At 35.4% G+C, this 18782-nt stretch overlaps 1 long non-coding RNA gene across 3 annotated transcripts in view; it reads left to right on the top strand.

Moving 5' to 3' along the window:
* LOC131381711 (uncharacterized) overlaps positions 1-18782 on the top strand; it is a 126055-nt gene that overhangs the window by 4293 nt on the left and 102980 nt on the right. For all 3 annotated transcript variants that reach the window (XR_009210600.1, XR_009210598.1, XR_009210599.1), the window contains exon 2: positions 7247-7306. This is a non-coding gene — a long non-coding RNA (uncharacterized LOC131381711). The remainder of the gene's footprint in view (positions 1-7246; positions 7307-18782) is intronic.

Here is an 18782-nt window from a genome sequence, read left to right as displayed (position 1 = left end):
TCAGGAGGAATGCTTTCAACTTTTCCTCATTCAGTATGATGTCAGCTGTGGGTTTGTCATAGGTAGCTTTTATTACCTAGAGGTATGTTTCTTCTATGCCAAGTTTACTAAGGGTTTTAATCATAAAGGGATGCTGGATATTGTCAAATGCTTTTTCTGCATCTATTGAGATAATCATATGATTTTTGTTTTTAATTCTGTTTATGTGATGTATCACATTTATTGACTTGTGTATGTTAAACTATCCCTGTATCCCTGGTATAAAATCCACTTGTTCATGGGGTATTATCTTTTTGATATGCTGTTGGATTTGGTTAGCTAGTATTTTGTTGCGGATTTTTGCATCTATGTTCATCATGAATATTGGTCTGTAGTTTACTCTTTTTTGTTGTTATATCCTTTCCTGGTTTGGTATTAGGGTGATATTGCCTTTGTAAAATGCTTGAGGGGGAATTTCCTCTTTATCTTTTGGAATAGTTTCGGTAAGATTGACCAATTTTTCTTTGAATGTCTGATAGAATTTAGCTGTGAATCCACCTGGTCCTGGACATTTTTTTGTTAACTTTTTTTTATTACTATTTTAATCTTACTACTTGATATTGGACTGTTCACAGTTTCTATTTCTTCCTGATTTAATCTAGGAGGGTTGTATATTTCCGGGAATTTATTCATCTCCTCTAGATTTTCTAGTTTGTGCACATAAAGTTGTTCATAGTAGCCTTGAATGATCTTTTGTGTTTCTGTGGCAGTGGTTGTAATATCTCCTGTTTCATTTCTAATTGAGCTTGTTTGGATCTTCCCTCTTCTTTTCTTGGTTAGTCTTGCTAATAGTCTTTCAATTTTGCTCATCTTTTCAAATAACCAGCTTTTTGTTTCATTTGTCTTTTGTGTTGTTTCTGTTTGTTTGTTTCAATTTCATTTAGTTCTGCTCTGATGTTTGTTATTTCTCTTCTGCTGGGTTTGAGTTTGGTTTGTTCTTGTTTCTATAGTTCCTTGAGGTATGACTTTATATTGTCTATTTGTGCTCTTTCAGGCTTTTTGATATAGGGATTTAATGCTATGAACTTTTCTCTTACCACTGCTTTTACTGTTTCCTAGAGGCTTTGCTAAGTTTTGTCACTGTTATAATTCAGTTCAAATAATTATTTAATTTTCTTCTTGATTTCACTGTTGACCCACGGATCATTCAAGATCAGGTTATTTTCTTTTCTTTTTCTTTTTTCCTGAGACGGAGTTTTGCTCCCGTTGCCCAGGCTAGGGTGCAATGTTGCAATCGCAGCTCACTGCAACCTCCACCTCCTGGGTTCAAGCGATTCTCCTGCCTCAGCCTCCCAAGTAGCTGGGATACAGGCATGTGCCACCACGCCTGGCTATTGTTTTGTATTCTTAGTAGAGACAGAGTTTTGCCATGTTGGCCAGGCTGATCTCAAACTCCTGGTCTCAAGTGATCCACCTGCCTCAGCCTCCCAAAGTGCTGGCATTACAGGCATGAGCCACCACACCCAGCCAATTGTCATGTATTTGTATAGTTTTGAGTGTTCTTTTTGGAATTAATTTTCTGTATTATTCCACTATAGTCTGAGAGGATATAATTTCAATTTTCTTAAATTTATTGAGACTTCTTTTGTCACCTATCACATGGTCTATCTTTGAGTATGTTCCATTTTCAATGGGAATATTTGAGAGTGTTCCCATTCTCAATGGAAATGTTCTCAAAGATAGACCATATGACCATATAATAGGTCACAAAAGAAGTGACCTATGTGTGTGCCAATGAAAGAAGTGTGCCAATGAAAAGAATGTACATTCTGCAGCTGTTGGGTAAAATGTCCTGTTAAAATCTGTTAAGTCCATTTTGTCCTAGGGTATAGTTTAAGTCTATTGTTTCTTTGTTAACTTTCTGCCTTAATTACCTGTCTAGTGCGGTCAGTGGAGTATTGAAATTCCCCAGTATTATTGTGGTGTCATTTATCTTATTTCTTAGGTCTAGTACCAATTGTTTTATAAAATTGGGAGCTCAGTGTTAGGTGCATATATATTTAGGATTATAATATCTTCCTGTTGGACTAATCCTTTTATTGTTATATAATGTACCCCTTTGTCCTTTCTTTTTTTAACTTCTGTTTCTTTAAAGTCTGTTTTGTCTGATATAAGAATAGCTACACTTGCTCACTTTTGGTTTCCATTTGTGTGGAATACCTTTTCCACCTCTTTACCTTAAGTTTATGTGAGCCCTTATGTGTTAGGTGAGTCTCTTGAAGATAGCAGATACTTGAGTTGGTGGATTTTTATCCATTCTGCCATTCTGTACTTTTAAGCAGAGCATTTAGGCCATTTACATTCAATGTTAGTATTGAGATGTGAGGTACTGTTCTATTCATCGTGTTAGTTGTTGCCTCAATACCTTGTTTTTTCCCATTGTTTCATAGGCCCTATGAGATTTATGTTTTAAGGAGGTTCTATTTTGGTGTATTTCGAGGTTTTATTTAAATATTTAGAAATCCTTTTAGCATTTCTTGTAGTGCTGGCTTGGTAGTGGTAAATTTTCTCAGCCTTTGTTTGTCTGAAAAATACATTATCTGTTCTTCATTTATGAAGCCTAGTTTCACTAGATACAAAATTCTTGGCTGATAACTGTTTTGTCTAAGGAGGCTATGGATAGGACCCCAATCCCTTCTCACTTGGGGGTTTTTGCTGAGACATCTTCTATTAATCTGATAGGTTTTCCTATATAGGTTACCTGATACTTTTTCATCACAACTCTTAAGATTCTTTCCTTTGTCTTGACTTTAGATAAGCTAATGGCTGAGGGCCTAGATGATGATCTTTTCATGATAAACTTTCCAGGTGTTCTTTGAGTTTCTTGTATTTGGATGTCTAGATCTCTAGCATGGCCAGGGAAATTTTCCTTGGTTATTCCCTCAAATAAGTTTTCCAAACTTTTAGATTTCTCTTCTTCCTCAGGAACATCAATGATTTTTAGTTTTGGTTGTTTAACATTATCCCAAACTTCTTGGAGGCTTTGTTCATTTTTAAAATTCTTTTTCCTTTGTCTTTGTCTGATTGGGTTAATTTAAATGCCTTATCTTTGAGTTCTGAAGTTCCTTCTACTTGTTCAATTCTACTGTTGAAACTTTCCAGTCTATTTTGCATTTCTCTAAGTGTATCTTTCATTTCCAGAAGTTGTGATTATTTTAATTTTTGATATCAATTTCTCTGGAGAATTTTTCATCTATATCCTGTATTTTTTTTAAAGTTTTTAAGTTGGTTTTCGCCTTTCTCTGGTATCCCCTTGAGTAGCTTAATAATCAACCTTCTGAATCCATTATCTGTCAATTCAGAGATCTTCTTGGTTTCGATCCATTGCTGGGGAGTTAGTGAGATCATTTAGGAGTGTTATAGAACCCTGTTTTGTCATGTTACCAGAATTATTTTTCTGGTTCTTTCTCATTTGGACAGACTATTTCAGTAGAAAGTTCTGAAACTCTAGCCCTGCTGTTCAGATTCTTTTGTTTTACAGGATGATCTCTTGATGTAATGCTCTTCCCTTCCCCTAGGGATGGGGCTTCCTGAGAGCTGAACTGATGTAATTGTTATTGCTCTTCTGGGTCTAGCCACCAAGCTGGACCCCCAGGCTCCCCTTGTTGATGGTGGGGACTGTGCAAATTGTCCTGTGATGTAATCTGTCTTCAGGTCTCACAGCCTGGATACCAGCACCTGCTCTGGTGGAGGTTGCAGGGGAGTGAAGTAGACTTTGAGAGTCTTTGGTTTTAGTATTAGCCATTTTCATGCTGTTGATAAAGACATACCCAAGACTGGGCAATTTACAAAAGAAAGAGATTTAATGGACTTACAGTTCCACGTGGCTGAGGAGGCCTCACAATCATGGTGGAAGGTGGAAGTCACATCTCACATGGTGGCAGACAGGATAAAAGAGCTTGTGCAGGGAAACTACACTATATAAAACCAACAGATCTTGTGAGACTTATTCACTATCATGAGAACAGCACAGGAAAGACCTGCCCCATTATTCAATTGCCTCCCACCAGGTCCCTCCCACGACAAGATAGAATTCAAGATGAGATTTGGGTGGGGACATAGCCAAACCATGTCAGTTGTAGATATGTTTCGTGTTCTGGCTTTCTCAAATGCTGGTTATGTGAGCAGTGAAGTTGTCATGTGCCACTACCAAGCCAGCACTACAAGAAATGCTAAAAGGAGTTCTAAATATTTAAATAAAACCTTGAAATACACCAAAATAGAACCTCCTTAAAACATAAATCTCATAGGGCCTATGAAACAATGGGAAAAAACAACTTCATCAGGTGGGGGCAGTGTTAGGTGGGTCTGGCCTCAGATTCTTCTTGGGCAGGGCTTGCTGTGGCCACTGAGGGGGATGGGGGAGGTGGTTCTCAGGTTAATGGGGTTATTTTCCAGAGAAGTGGGGGATAGCTGGTAGTGAGACGCCTCACTTAGGTCCCAGGCAGTTGGCAAGGCTCATGTCACTCTTGCAGTGCCCTGCTCAGACCTTGCCCGAGACCCTGAGCTTCCCCACTGAGAAAGAAAGCACAGCTTCCAAACATCGCCCCTCCCCATCTGCCCACACTGTCAGTGGTGGCTCCTGCACTTGTATCTGCAGCAGTTCATGTTTGACCTCCAGATTCTGCTCAAGAAAATGTGTACCCTTTCAAAACTATTACTAATTTCAGTTGAAAGCTTCTTTCATCCTGCGACTCCTCCCTAATTCCGCTGGCTGTCTCCCTCGAGGGCCCCTGTGAGATACAGTCAGGGATGGCTTACCTGGGCTCAGGCTGGAGACTGGGAGCACCTACAAGGCTCTTTCCACTGCTGCTTCTACTTTTATATTTTGCACGGCTCTTTAAATCTGTTTCAGCTCTAAGTAAGGTTAAATCCTTCCCCCATAATCTGGATTTTCAGATTCCCCAGTGGGCATGTGTGTTCAGTGGCAGATTTCCCCTTCTCACTTTGGGAACTCACAGTTTTTTGTCTGTCTCACAGAATTTGCAACAGGATGCCACTTCTTTCAAAGGATCTATGAATTATTTTGGTTTTCCTGGTATGTTCCTGCAGAGGTTCTTGGAGCAAAAGCTCATAGTGCAAGTCTCCACACACTGTTCTGCCCATCCAAGTGGCAGCTGCACATTAGCCTGGTGTCCTATCTGCCATCTTGTCCTCAATTTCTAGTATTAAAATTATATAAGATCATTAGAGATCCTAACACTTAACTCTCAGTGCTTGATATGCTAAGTAAACAAAGCCTTTATTAAGGACATGGAAAACTTAAAAAAACACTATATCAGTGATATTAACACAATTAATATTTATAAAACACTATACCCAACAATATATATTCAAGTATACATGGAACATTCTTAAAGAAAGAGTATATTTTAGGTAACACAATAAATCTCAGAAAATGTAAAGCAATTGAAATCATGTAGAGTGAGTTCTCTGATCAAAATGGAGTTAAATTAAAATGAAAATAGAAATATATCTGGAAAATTCCAAAATACTTGTACATTAAGCCATACACCCTTAAATAACCTATAAGGCAAAGATGAAATCACTAGTAAAGTTAGAAAAATTTTAAATTAAATGATAATAAAATATAGCAAAGCAAAATTTGTCAGAAACCATTTAAACCATTGATATGGTTAGGCTTTGTGTCCCTACCCAAATATCATCTTGAATTGTAATTTCATAATCCCCATAATCCCCAGGTGTCAAGGAAGAGACCAGGTAGAGGTAATTGAATCATGGAGGTGGTTTCCCCAATGCTGTTCTCAAGATAGTGAGTGAGTTCTTATGAGATCTAATGGTTTTATAAGGGGCTTTTTCCCTTTCGCTCAGCACTTCTCCTTCCTGCTGCCTTGTGAAGAAGGTCCTTGCTTCCCGTTTGCCTTCTGCCATTATTGTAAGTTTCCTGAGGCCTCCCCAGCCATGCTGAACTGTCAGTCAATTAAACCTCTTTCCTTTATAAATTACCCAGTCTCAAGACAGTTCTTTATAGCAGTATGAAAATAGACTAATACAGCTATGTTGAGAAGGAAATTTATTATTTCAAACTGTATATGAAAAAAGAATAAAGGTATAAAATCATTGATATCGGCCTTCAATTTAAGCAGCTAAAATTAAAAAGCAAATTAAACACAAAGTAAGTAGCATGAGGAAAACAAAGAAGAGTGTAAATCAAGGAAATTGATAAAAGAAACTCAATAGAAACAATTTAAAAATCAAATGTCATTATTTGAAAAGATAAAATCCTAACTATACTTATAAAGAAAATAAGATACAAGTTTTACTAGTGACAGGAATGTAGAGAAGACATCATTACAGCTCCTTCAGACATTGAAAGCAAAAATAAAACCTTTTGAAAACTTTTATGTCAATAAATTTAATGATGTAAATAAATTTCTTGAAAGTTACAAACGACCAAACTCCTTCAAGATGAAATAGATGAGTCCTTTCTCATACTATTTTCTAACCTCCCAGATTCTTCTAATGATCTTTTTCCACTATATCTTTCTTCAGTTAAGATAAACAGATCTGTAACAGTATTCCAGGCAGATGCACCTATAAAGCCCTCCATAAATATGTATCTGCTGGCCATCTTAGATCTTTTCAAAACAAGGCTCACAAAACTATACCAGATTCCTCAAGCTACACTCATGTTTCACTCATTGAAGTGTCCTCAATGTATAGTTTAGTAAGCACTTAATTGTAGATCATCAAACTATTTAATAAACTTTTCAGGCATCTGAAGCAGCCCCTTAGGAAAATCAACAATCTCTCAAGCCGAGAAGTCTTATCTTTACTTCTTTTGTAGCCTTCACAGCCTTGATCACCGTGCACATCACAACTCTAAATGTTCCATAGAATCATTTGCCCTGCCCCTTCCCACACACCACCCACTTGGAGAAGCAGCAGCTGTTGGAAGCTGGCTGTTGAACTACACAATAGTACAAGTAGAGCTAGGGAATATATAGAAGTTTAGGCTGATTCTTTGATGGCCATAAAACATGTAAGATAAAAGTTACTTTTTATTTTTCTCCCTACTGTAAGTCTATTTGGTCATCATTCAAGTGTTCCTTCTAAGAGAGAAAAAATATCTGATTAATCAAGAGTCCCAGATGTGTTTTACTTAAATTTTACTGAATGCTAAAACTTACAGTAGAGGAATACAGGTTTACCTGCTTACGGTGCTTTGCTTTACTGTGCTTTGCAGATATTGCATTTTTCACAAGTTGAAGGTTTGTGGCAAACCTGCACTGAGCGAAGTCTACAGGTACTGTTTTTTCCACAGCACATGTTTACATTGTGTGTCTTTGTCACATTGTGGTAATTCTCACAACATTTCAAACTTTATTATTATTATTATTGTGATATCTCTTTTGGTGAACTGTAATCAGGGATTTTTGATGTTACCATTGTAATTATATTGGGGCACCACAAACCACACCCATATAAGACGGCAGACTTAATTGATAAATATTGTGTGTGTTCTCCACAGGTCAGTTTTTTCTCTATTTCTCTCCCTCATCTTAGGCCTCCCTATTCCCTGAGACATAATAATGTTAAAATTAGGCCAATTAATAACCCTACAATTACCCATAAGTGTTCAAATAAAAAGGAGTCAAATAAAAGGACGAGACACTCATTTTAAGTCAAAAGCTAGAAATGATTAACCTTAGTGAGAAAGACATATCTAAAGCTGAGGTAGGCAGAAATCTAGGCCTCTTGTTGTCAGTTAGCCAAGTTGTAAATGTAAAGGAAAAGTTCTTGAAGGAAATTAAAAGTGCTACACCACGTGAACCCGGGAGGCGGAGCTTGCAGTGAGCCAAGATTGCGCCACTGTACTCCAGCCTGGGTGACAGAGCGAGACTCCGTCTCAAAAAAAACAAACAAACAAACAAACAAAAAACCTTGCTACACCAGTGAATACACAAATAAGAAAGTGAAACAGCCTTCTTGCTGATAGGGAGAACACCTGAGTGGTCTGGATAAAAGATCAAACGAGTTGCAACATTCCCTTAAGCCAAAGCCTAATTCGTAGCAAGGTCCTAACTTTCTTCAATTCTAGGAAGGCTGAGAGAGGTAAAGAAGCTGCAGAAGAAACATCTGAAGCTAGCAGAGATTGTTTCATATGGAAAGAAGCCATCTCCATAACAGAAAAGTGCAAGGTGAAGCAGCAAGTGTTGATGTAGAAGCTGCAGCAAGTTATCCAGAAGATCTAGTTAAGATCACTGATGAAAGTAGCTACATTTATCACCAGATTTTTAATGTAAATAAAACAGTCTTCTAATGGAAGATAATGCCATCTAGTACTTTCATAGCTAGAGAGGAGATGTCAATGCCTGGCTTCAAAGCTTCAAAAGACAGGCTGACTCTTGTTAGTGGGTAATGCAGCTGGTGACTAAGTTGAAGCCAATGCTCACTGACCATTCTGAAAATCCTAGGGCTCTTAATAATTAAGCTAAATTGTGTGCTTTAGAAATGGAACAACAAAGCCTGGATGACAGAACATCTATTTATAGTATGGTTTACTTAATGTATTTAAGCTCACTGTTGAAACCTATGCTAAAAAATTATTTTCAAATATTACCATTCATTGACAATTCACCTAGTCACCCGAGAACTCTGATGAACATGTACGAGGAGAAAGCTGTTGTTTTCATGCCTGCCAACACAACATCCTTCTGTAGCCCATGGATCAAGGAGTCATTTCAACTTTCAAGCCTTATTATTTAAGAAATACATTTTGTAAGGTGAATACTTATACACTGATGGTAGAATGTAAACTAGTACAACTTCTATGGAAAGCAACATGGAGATTTGTTGAAGAATTAAAAGTAGATATACCATTTGATCCAGCAATCCCACTACTGGGTATCTACCCAAAGGAAAAGAAGTCATTATATCAAAAAGACACCTGCACACATATTTTTATTGCAACACAGTTCATAATTGCAAAGATATGGAACCAACCTAAATGCCCATTGACTAATGAGTGGGAATGTATATATGCACCATGGAATACCTACTCAGCCATAAAAAAGAACAAAATAATGTATTTTGCAGCAACTTTGATGCAGCTGAGACCACTATTCTAAGTGAAGTAACTAAAAAATAGAAAACCAAATACCATCTGTTCTCACTTATACTTAAGTGGAGGCTAAGCTATGGTATGCAAAGACATACAGAGTGCTATAATGGACTTTAGAGACTCAGAATGGGGAGGGTGGAAGCAGGGTAGAGATAAAGACTACATATTGAGTACAATGTACACTATTTGGGTGATGAGTGCACTAAAATCCCAGATTTCACCACTGTACAAGTCATTCATGTCACCAAAACCCACTTGTATCCCAAAATCTATTGAAATAAAAAAAGTCTTAAAATAAGTACATTTTGTAAGGCTAAAGCTATTATAGATAGTGATTCCTGTGATGGATCTGGACAAAGTAAATTGAAAGCCTAAATTGAAAGGATTTACCATTCTAGATGCCATTCAGAACTTTCACGATTCATGGGAGGGGGTCAAAATATCAACATTAACAGGAGTTTGGAAAAAGTTGATTCCAACCTTCATGGATGATTTTGAGCTGTTCAAGACTTCAGTGGAGGAATTAACTAAAGATGTGGTGGAAATAGCAAAAGAGCTAGAATTAGAAGTGGATCCTAAAGATGTGAATGAATTGCTGCAATCTCCTGATAAATCTTGAATGAATGAGGAGCTTCTTCTCGTGGATGAGCAAAGAAAATGGTTTCTTAAAACAGAATCTACTTCTGGTGAAGATGCAGTGAATGTTATTGAAATGACAACAGAGGATTTTGTTTAGAATATTGCATCAACTTACTTGATGAAGCAGTGGCAAGGTTTGAGAGGATTGACTCCAATTTTGAAAGAATTTCTACCGTGGGTAGAATGTCATCAAAGACCACATGTTATCGAGAAAATCATTCAGGAAAGGAAGACTCAATTGATGCAGCAAACTTCATTGTCATCTTATTTCAAGAAATTGCCACAGCCACCTTAACCTTCAGCAAGCAACACCCTGATCAGTCAGCAGCCAAAAACATTGAGGCAAGACTTTCCACCAGCAAAAAAATTATAAGTCACTGAAGGCTCAGATGATTATTAGCATTTTTTAGCAAGATAAATTTTAAATTAAGGAATGGATATATTATTTTAGACATACTGCTATTGAACACTTAATAGTAGACTACAGTATAGGATACACACTACTTCTATGTGCACTAGGAAACCAAAAAACCACGTGACTCACTTTGCAACATTCACTTTATTGTGATGGTCTGGAGTCAAACTCACAATATCTCTGAAGTGTCTGTACTAAATCGAGGAACTGGTTTTATAAACATTTTTGAAAGATTTCTCAACTATGCATGCAATCTACAACTGTGTTCATTTTCTGTGTGTATTCTCCAAAATGTGCATTTCTATTTTAACATTTGCAGTGACATTTTGAATTGTTATCTCTGCACTGTTTCAGAGGTTTCTCTTCTTAATACAAACTTAGATGTTCATTTTTAAGGTTAACGTAACCACTAGAGAATGGCAGGTTTTTGCTTCACTGGAGTGCTTACCGGAAATGTAACGACCTTTTGATATGTTAGATTCAATTTAAACTGTCATTGGTCTTTTGAACTTCATCTGTTCACATTTTTAATTTTTTATTGGCACCCTTTTAAACATGTAATCAAAATATTTACCATTTTATAATCATTTTACTGGATTACTAAAAAGTCTATACCATAAACATAATTCATGTAGTATTTTCATTTCAGTGAAAATCACATTACCAATTTCATAAGAAATATGAAATTAGAGGTAAAAAATCTGATATCTTAGCAGAATTTCAGTCATGTATATCCTCCATGAAATAAGCTAAAACTACACTATAGTTACAATCTCTCTTGACTAACTTTTTAGCTTCTATGGGGGTGGGGGGAGGAGCTTCTCTGAATGGCTAAAGCAAGATTATAAAGTTGAATTTCTATGAAATGGCTTCTAAAACCAGAGTGAAGGGAGTGTGTGTCCCATGTTGGGCAGCAATTTTTCTAGACTCCTGGATTTTACCAGCTGGTAATATTCCAAAAGCAAATTTGATGTCAATTAAGGTTGCAAATTTTCTTTTTTGTTCTTGCAAGTAAGAACATACAAACAAACACTACTATCTTCTCTGGTTATTATTTCACATAAGAAAATAAAATTACACCAAAAGACATAAGAAGCCCTAATTTTGAGAATGGTGGACATTTCTTGAAACCAAAGAATAGGCTACGTGAAAAACCTACATTTTATCATGACAGTCTTGTACATGTCTTTATAGATTAATTGTTGCCAGACTCTGTTTTAAAACATGAAACCTAGGCAGGACTACTTGGATATGGATTCCCAGTCTCCATGGTGTTTACAACCCTTCATTGCAATGTTGGAGAGCTAGATTGTGTGTGTGTGTGTGTGTGCACGTGCACGTGTGTGCACATTCTGAATACAAAGAATCTGTGGTTGCCCATTTTTGGAGGTTATCATCTATGTCCTCTAAGAAGAAATAGAGAGTTAGTTGTTAGAGGATTTTAAGGCCTCCATGGAGATTACAAATGTTGGCCGGGCGCGGTGGCTAATGCCTGAAATTCCAGCACTTTGAGAGGCCGAGACGGGAGGATCACGAGGTCAGGAGATCGAGACCACTCTGGCTAACACGATGAAACCCCGTCCCTACTAAAAATACAAAAAAAATTAGCCGAGTGTGGTGGCGGACGCCTGTAGTCCCAGCTACTCGGGAGGCTGAGGCAGGAGAATGGTGTGAATCCGGGAGGCGGAGCTTGCAGTGAGCCGAGATCCCGCTACTGCACTCCAGCCTTGGCAACACAGCGAGACTCCGTCTCAAAAAAAAAAAACAAAAAAAACAAAAACATATTAAGTGAATTTGAAGTTCTTTTATAGAAAGCATAGAATTGATGCCCACAAACTTTATCTAGGAAATTCCACAGTTTAGGAGAGCATTGTCCTTACTATGTCAAATCCTCAAGGAGGAAAACGTTTGCCTTTGAATTAGGCACCTCCTGAGAGACTGCTGAATTCGTGTAATACTAATGTAGACATTTCAATCATGCTATTTTGAATGGTATCAGGAAGCCAAATCCAAAGTAAGTGCTATATTTTCTTCTGGCTACTGGTAGTTTCTATTCTACATTTTTAAGTATCTTATTTGAGCATGTTACTGAATTATCAAATCCTCTAAAAGTTTGAGAAGACTAGATCAAGCTGTATCAAAAAGAGATGCAGACATTTAAATGAAGCATGAAGTTAACTTCCATTTTCTTACTTAGTTATTATCTACTCTATTTCACCAAGTTGATAACAGGTCTGCACAAGTTTTATTCTAAACCACCCAGATGTGAGAAAGGCAACCTATGATGTAGTTATAATAAAAACACATCTATATTTGTTAAGACATTTGATATAGTTGTACCTAATCAGTTTTGAAAAGTAGAACTCAGTGTTCAAGTACTATTAATTTGATATCTCTGCCAGATGGATCTCATTTCAGATTAAATTCCCGCTAAGCTCACCAAATAATTTCTATTAAAGGCACTTGGGGAATCTTCAAAGACAGGGTGAGATTTTAATAGCTCCCAGGAAATTAATGATTGTAATGTATGCTAAAATAGTGATGATGTGACGACCAATAATTATATTAACTTCTGTTACTTTGAAAGTACCTTTACGTCATCAGAAAAGGTAGAATATTTATTGTGACAAAAGGTTTATGAGGACAAGTCTGCTGGGTATGAATACACATAATTTGTTAGTCAAAAGGTGGAAATATTCTGTATTAGGAAGTCAAGTCCAAAGAAAAAACCTGTATTTGCTTTTACATACTAGCTATTAGAAGTTTCCATACCATATTCTTTGATATATGAATATAAATGTTTGTGTGCATGTGTGAGTATAAAACTGCACACAAAGTGGAAAAGAGTAAATCACTCTGTTTACTTGTAGTGCAGGTGGAAAATGCATGAGTATTTAAAAGGACAGTTGCTCATAAACAGAATAGGTCACCATTATGTAAAAAATCTTTGAAAATGGAAACCCAATGCTTATCAATTCATTGTAAAAGCTGCTTTTCTTTGAGTCTTCAAAGCTTTTGGAAATGAGGAGCCCCCTATTACCATGATGATCATCAGAGACTGAAGGGATCACACCTCACACTTTATTACAATTACACCTAGTTACCTGTTAACATCTTAGGAGAAGTCAGCAGGTAGGGGTTGCAGGAACTCGTAGATCGAAGAGCTAAGCATAGTGAAAGAGACAGTGATTCCAGAAATGGGAAATAAAAGGGGGGCTCATAAGGGATGTGGGGAGGGGACAAACTTTCATTCCTTTCAAAACTTACATGAGGTTAAGTCTGACTTTTAGGGTGCAATCTGGGGCAAGGGTGGAGTAAGTCCTCATTTAACATTGTATTGGAAATTGCGACTTTAATCAAAATGACATATAATGAAATCAATTTTAGTAGGCTAATTGATATAACTAAGAGTTAGGTTCTTATGGCATATTTCTGGTAACAAATCATCATCAAAATTCTAAATAAAGACCAAAATACTTCCAATATTAAACACTAAAATACTTGTGAGCTTCATATGTTTAAGAAAGATTAATAAAAAGTAAGATTATTATTTACCCACTTATGCTGGTTCAAGGAGACAGGTGGCCAGAGTGTCTCTTAGAAACTCAGGGTGTCAGACAGGAACCAGCCCTGGACAGGATTGCCATTCCATTGCAAGATGCCCTCATACACACCCCCACTCACTCAGACTAGAATGAGGTAGCCATGCCAGGTCACCCCACGTGCACAGCTTTGGGATGTCAGGGGAAACTGGAGTACCTACAGAAAACTCATGCAGACATGGGGAGACCACGCGCACTGCATACACACAGTGGCCCCAGCCAGGAGTCCATTTTTTTCTTGTCAATGTCATAAAGAAATGATGCTGAATAAATTCATGTTATTCAAAGACCTGCTGTATTACAGAAAAGTCAAAGAAGTTCTAAAGAAGATATAATATTAGGACTCCCATAATTGCTATTTGTTTTGAACCCTCATCAATTATTCCATGCAGTGTAGGGTGGGAAGAGATCAAAAAGAACTTCTGACAAGGAATGGGCAGAAAAACTCAATAACGAGGGATGCAACCTCCCTCTCTAATATAGCTACAAATACAAGAGCAAAAGATGTGGCAAGAGAGGTTAACGTCAAGAAGCAAGTGCAGAAAAAGCTGTCGGTTTTTAAAAAATTCACCCAATTAAAATGTGGTTTGACTTTTAGATGTCTTACTTATATTATGGACATTTTTAGTGAGGGAAAAAGCCAAAGACAAAAAAATTGATATGGGCGATTTTCTTTTTGCAAAAACGTCGGTCATGTAATTATCATCAACAAGAAAAAATGCCAAGTAACTAAATTCCATTACATAACATGAATTTTTGCTACTCCTCACTTTCTTATTGAATACACCACCTGCTCGTGTTTCCTCCTCCAAATCTCCCAAAGAAAATGCATTGGCAGTTTGTCATCCAGAGATGGCTGAGTTGGTTTCATTTCTGTAGGCTAACCACATTTAGGCTTGGAAGCCTTAAAAAGAAGAGGAGGAGAAGGAAGATGAGGGGGAGCAGGAGGAGAATAGGAGGAAGAGAAAGGGTGAGACGAATGAAGTGTGAGGGAGGGAAGACAGAGAGAAAAATAAAGAAGAAAGTAGAATGAATAAAGATTATGTGATCCATAACCTCTAGACTTATGTGACATTGAAGCATGGAAGCTAATATGCTAGATTTTGGTGATCCTAAATGTAGGATGTTACAGAAAGAAAGTCACTTTGCTAACACAAAGAAATAGTAAAGAAAACTTTGTGTGCTTTTTTCTATTTAGATCTCACACTTAAAATGCAGTTAGAGAAGAAAGGGCATTCTTATAAGATAATGTTTCCTTTTGTTCATTTAACTATGATTTAATATTTTTATAGGTATTATACTATATATTTTGTTTTAATTAACTTGAATTTCATGAGAATACTAAAGAAGTATTTTAATTTGATGCCTAATTTATCAATAGTTTGAAGCACTAACGAAAAATGCTTTAGCTTTAAAAGTTTTTAAATTTAAGTTTTAATATACACTTTTGGTTAGGAATTTAATGGTTAGGATAAAACCGCAGACATAACAAAACCTCCAAAAATATATAGCCTAATTGCTTGGTTGACTATTACAAATCCATTAGAAATTGTTACTGTGAGTTAAAAAGAACCAAGAGATGGAGTTAGATAAGATCTCCTGCGAATATAAGCAGTATACCTTAGAAAAACAAGAACTTTAAGACTAATTATAATGAAAAAAGTTTGGGTAATTACATTTCCATCAGCAGCAAACATATATATTATATATGTATATGTTATATATACACATATATTATGTATATATTATATATACATATATTATGCACATGTATATATAAAACATATACACATATATTATGTGTATAAAATATAATACACATATATTATGTGTATGTGTATATAATATATACACATATATTATAATATATACTTATGTATACGTGTATATAATATATACTTATGTATATGTGTATATAATATATACATATATTATGTATATGTGTATATAATATGTACATATATTATGTATATGTGCATATAATATGTGCATATATTATGTATATGTGCATATATTATGTATATGTGCATATATGTGCATATATTATGTATATGTGCATATAATACGTGCATATATTATGTATGTGTGCATATAATATGTGCATATATTATGTGTGTATATAATACGTGCATATATGTGTGTGTATATAATACGTGCCTATATTATGTGTGTGTATATAATACGTGCATATATTATGTGTGTGTATATAATATGTGCATATATTATGTTTATGTGTATATAATATGTGCATGCATTATGTGTATGTGTATATAATATGTGCATGTATTATGTATATGTGTATATAATATGTGCATATATTATGTATATGTATGTGTGGTATATGCATATATTATGTATATGTATAATTATGCATATATTATGTATATGTATGTGTAATATATGCATATATTATGTATATATGATATATGCATATATTATGTATACGTATGTATGATATATGCATATATTATGTATATGTATGTATAATATATGCATATATAATATATACACATATATTATGTACATGTATACATGTATAATATATACACATATATTATGTATAGGTATACATATATAATATATACACATATGTATATGTATGCATATATAATATATACATATATTATGTATACGTGTATATATAATATATACGTATATTATGTGTATGTGTATATATAATATATACATATATAACGTATATACAATATATATACGTTATATATGTCACTTTATATATATCTATAATAACAAAATGCCAGGGATGAGGAAGGCTTTTCATGAAGTTAAGCCAGTAATACCAGAGTTGGTGTTAAGTTTATACTGATGATTTCTATCAAGTGTCTAAGCTATATGGGGCAATAAATTCCCTATTTCATGTGGCAAAGAATAAAAGTTGCCCCTTATTTTACTGTTTCCAAAAATTATGATTTGATGTGACTGGTAAATGCCTAGACTTATGTCTAAGGGTCATTTGGTAAAGGGTGTATAAAAAGATGAGTTTAGGGGGAATTGGAGAACAAGAACAACGTACTTCACAAATACCTCGGACTTTTCACCACAGTGCAGACCGAGAGCTGAGGCATTTGAAAACTAGGTGAACACAGACTTCCTAGGAATTCAGATACGAAGGAGAAATAGATTAAATGTGATCATGCAGATGGTTGGATCAGTAAATATTTTAAAACCCAGAGAATTCAGTAACTGCACTAAAATAGACCTGATACCTAGTAATAAAATTTATTATATTTGCCCATTTGAGCATTGTCCCTAAGAATGTTATCATCCTTATTAGAGTTCATCACACCTCTTTAGATTTCAGTTTCCCCATCTGTATGTTGAATGAGTTGGACTAGATGACTTCTAAGCTCCTTTTCAACTCTAAACCTTAACAAGTTTATCAGTTTTTACTGAATTCAAGATCACACTTGGAAATGCCTTGGTCTCATTTGTTATGAGGAAGGTATTGGAAATAACAATGTTGGTAGCCATAGTAACAACAGCAACAAAAAAATGCCCTGTTGAATGTGTTAATTAGCTTGATTTAGCCATTCCACAATGTATACATATATCAAAACATCATGCTGTACACCATAAAATATGCAATTTTTATTTGTCAATCGAAAAACAAAGTTTAGAAAATGCCCATGACCTCAAAAAGGGGCAGAAAGGATTAAAACAGTCATACTCCTTACTTAGTACAAATAGGGAAACTCATGGAGGACGATCTCACACTTGATAATATAGAAATAAGAAAGCAGTTGAGAACTTGTGTTCTAGCACCTCATACAGACTTGAGGGCTCTTGGAAGAAGATCTTAGGTTTCTAACACAATCTTCGTGATTTGCATTGTTGCTGAACATTACATCACCAGAGTTAAAGTTAAATGTTTTTGAGGAAAACCACTGTATTAAAAATCACTTTAAGTAGACTTAAACTACTCCTATTGAGCTGGTCCATGATTACTTATTTGCTAGAACTTTGAAAAAAAGTGTAAGGGGTGGAATAATCACCCTTTAGATTGTTCAATAATGTGCAATAATCCTTCCTTAGATCAGTATTTCCTATAAAGTGAGGTGTATAAAATACATAATGCAGGGAGGTATAGAAAAGGTGTAAGTTCCATTGATGCCGTTTCATCCGATACTTCAAATTTTTCTATATTTTAGTTATTTTAAATTATGCATTTTATTTAATGGTAGATTATGTCTAACTTGTATAAATAAATAAATACAGAATAGAGAATCACTGGTTTTTAATTGATGAGGTGCATGCTCAGAAAAAAATTAAATTGCTAATTTAAAAGATTGTCTTTTATTGACTCATTCAACAAACATTTATTGAGCATCTATTCTATTCTAGGCATTATGTTAGTCTCTGCAAACCACTGAAGAGAAAACATTGACAGATTATTTTAAGGTTAGAAGCATTTATTCATGAATAAATGAGGATTCTTCTAAGAATTATAGTGGGCAGTGAAATATTTTTGGAAGAAAAACTGTCTTAGTCTATATTTGCCTGTCTTTCCAGATATCAGGGTGCAGTTTGCCCTGTGACCTCAATTCTCTGAGGGGTACAAGAAAAATAACTGGTTTTCAATTTGTGCAGTGTTTTCTTGTTGTAAGACTGGAAGTGACATTACCAAGATTTTTACATGTTAGAGGTAAAACCAGAAGCCCCAAAGTGAACTTTTAATAAAAGAGATGTGATCATGTCACCTTCTTGCTTAAGTGTGGGATATTTGTGTTTTTGTTGTTGTTGTTTTGTTTCTGTTTTTGTTTTTAACCATAAACAGAATAGAAATCAAAGTTTTTGGCACAGCATTCAAGAACTCACAAGATCTTCCCTGAATCTACCATTTATCTATGCCCATCACTAGAACTATTGTTCCTCACTTGTTCTACTTCAATGAGCTCTCATATCAAAATTTTACATATCTTTCAATGTCCACATCAAATGTCAACTCTCCTATAAACATTTCTCCTGCACCTATCTTTACTGATAG

This window comes from Hylobates moloch, unplaced genomic scaffold, assembly GCF_009828535.3.
Source record: "Hylobates moloch isolate HMO894 unplaced genomic scaffold, HMol_V3 SCAFFOLD_17, whole genome shotgun sequence".
NCBI lineage: Eukaryota > Metazoa > Chordata > Mammalia > Primates > Hylobatidae > Hylobates > Hylobates moloch.
Note: the sequence above shows the minus strand (reverse complement) of the source record. Positions and strands in the feature narration are given on the sequence as shown.